This window comes from Trematomus bernacchii, unplaced genomic scaffold, assembly GCF_902827165.1.
Source record: "Trematomus bernacchii unplaced genomic scaffold, fTreBer1.1, whole genome shotgun sequence".
In the NCBI taxonomy this organism is placed as follows: Eukaryota; Metazoa; Chordata; class Actinopteri; order Perciformes; family Nototheniidae; genus Trematomus; species Trematomus bernacchii.
Window position 1 is genome coordinate 199,044 of NW_022987809.1, and position 3,017 is coordinate 202,060.

Sequence of the window (3,017 nt, forward strand, 5' to 3'; positions counted from 1 at the left end):
CTGGAAGACATCCATTTTTACTTTAAATAGAAAAGCTACATAGTGTCTTTTGGCCTTTCCAGGAAAAGGGCAAACCTCAGACAAGATTTGTTCTTTTTATAAATAATATATAGACGAAATAATCACTGCTCTCCAGCTCACCCTTCATTCCCACAAGAAGGGGTTATAGTGGTCGGGAGAATTTACTGTTTAGTCTCGGAGGACAGATGCACTAAGAATGTCTTCTCTTAGAACCTGGTGTTCAAATATGTATGACTATACCACAGCATATGACATTTATATAGCTCTGCAAGGCCTGGTCATGGCATATCCAATGTTTAAATTTGTATGAACATGTCTAGAGGATATACAAAAGTAAACATAATAAAAGATGTCCTCATATTTATTTTATAAAATGACAAGGCAAGTGTAGCATATCACCAACAAATGGAAATTGCTTCAAGATTTTAGGCCAACCCTTTAACCTGTTAAGCCCTGAGCCTGTTTTTCAGGTCTCAGTAGGGGGGGGGGGATAAATGGCCTAAAAATAAAAAAATTGGAAAATGATTACGCCCACTTCAGGGATGGTGCATTGGGTCATTTGGGAGATATTTTGTATTGGGAGTTGGTACCTATCATGAAATAAACCCCCCACCCCACCCAAAAAACTAAATCGGACATGTTTTTTTCCCCCTTTTATCATTAAAAATAAAATAAAATCTTAAGAGAACACTTTGGTTCACCTGTCAGATGTTGCAAAGTTCTAAAGTAACAAAGTACATTTACATAATGCATTGTGGCTCCTGGTTGACTGCAAGCAAACCGTTGAAATCCCCAAGCAGACGATCATATTCAACACACCATCTGACAAGCAGTTAAACAGAGTTGTCGCAGGTATGTTTTTTCCTTTTTAACAAAACTATTATATTATATTATTTTATAATTATATTATTATATGATATTATATGATAATTTAGCTTGGTTTGTGTCAGGTTCCATCCAATATTAGTCATACTTTTAGCTTTCTAGCTGTTAAGAACGTAGCTCAAACTAGCTAGCTAGCTTAGTGCAACAGTTGATTTTACATGTTTTTGCTCAAATTAGCCAGCTAACTTTATTATACAGTAATTACTTAGCTAACTGTTACATTAAGCTAAATTAGTAGACAGCACTGAAGTAATTAACACTCTCCTAGACCTAGTGCTTGTAACTTAATCTAATTTAGAATATTAATCTTTTTCAGAGAAGTCACATCAGTCTGATGACATACATCATCAAGCATGGCAGAGCCCAGACACATGTCCAAAACTAGATCTACCGGAAACATTTATAATGCAGATACCGACTTTCCTCCCTCCAAGAACTTCCAACCACCCACAAAACTCCCCACACTGCAGAGTGTCATAAGCATGAGACGGTACCACCTGGAGATGGGCAATGGGAGAGTGACTACAACCATTGCAGCACGGGAAGTGGCAAAACAGGTCTACGCCAAGTATTACCACGACACTGTGTTTTGTGTTTCCTTGAGCACCATCCAGAGGAAGGTAGAAAGGATCTGGAAACAGTTCAGTGAGGGCAGAAAGAGGTATGGACAGACAGGGAAAGAAGACTCACTGGCTGTCCAACAATACAAAGAGTTATTTCATACAAAGTCTGAGCTCTTTGATGTATTTGCCCATGACCCTATACGGCGGCAATCACTGGAGAAAGAGTGGTGTGTAAGCATGAGTGAGATGGAGCACAAATACTATGAAGACCAGAAGACAGAGCGAAGGATGTTCTGTTCCAAAGGTGTGGACCCTGTCTGGTACCTTAGCATGATGCGAACCCAAAGGTTGAGGGAGAGGAGCGAAGAGTACCAGAGGAAGAGAGACCAGCAGTTCTCATATCAAACTCTGGACCATATCACAGATATCTTGATTGAAACTGGTGAGATATCCAGCTGCAGCAGCGATGAAGAGAAAGAGGGCACACCCCCAAAAGCGACTGAGACAGATGTCTGAGACTGACACACAGCTTCAAAAGGAGGGTGAAGAGAGTGAGGCGCAAGCAGAACCCAAAGGAAGGAAAAAAATCTTCACAGATGTTGCTGAACTAGACATGGATGAAGATTTACTACCACAAGAGTTTCAACACATACGATTGTCAGAGAGAAAAGTCCGGGATGAGTTCTATACAACTGTAGCCAATCTCAGAAACAGGAGATGGCTCAAAGAAAGGAGAGGAAGAGACTAGACATGCTGGACACACTGAAATCTAGAGGTGGCCCCTTCACTGACAGTGGGGAAGTTGAGAAGTTCCTTGTGGATGAAAGTCTGAACAACAACGCAAAGCTGCAGAGGATGAAGCTTGAGGTTCAGTTTGCCAGAGAAAGTACCACGCTTCTGCCTAAAGTCGATCCTATCTTCAGAATCCAGGTGACACTGCCCAGTGGGAAGAGGAGGATGAAAACGGCACAGGAGTTTGGAGATGCTCTCATGGCGTACCTAGGCAAGAGGAGTGACCGAACCACACTGGAATATGCAAAATTCCAAGAAAGTCTTGAAAGGCTAAGAAAAATATGAGGTGCTACTTAAGACTGACAAGTTCAAGTTCTTTCTATGTCAATGTGACTGAATAAAAATGATTTAACTGTTTTGTATTTGGAATAAAAATCTAATCAAGTTTTCCAAATGAGTTTAGTCTTTTAGTCTTAGCAGACTGTAAGAATAGTGAATTTCAAAGGGTGGAACAGCCAAAAAAACGCTCTTTTTGTGTTCTTTTTTTTTATTTTAAAGAGGGATGGGGGATTATTTTCAAGATACAGAGTTACTTTAAGGTGTAACAGTTCTTCTATTAATAGTGTTTATTAATTCTCAAATGGGTTTGAAAGCATTCATTCAACAGTATATAGGCAAACAGTAAGAATAGCTTATGCATACCAGGCGGAATGTGCAGAAAATGCCACTTTTTGGGTTCTTTTTTTCATTTTCAAGGGGTGGGGGGTTATTTTCAAGATCCAGAGTTACTTTTGGTGTCAAAGTTCTTGTATTGAT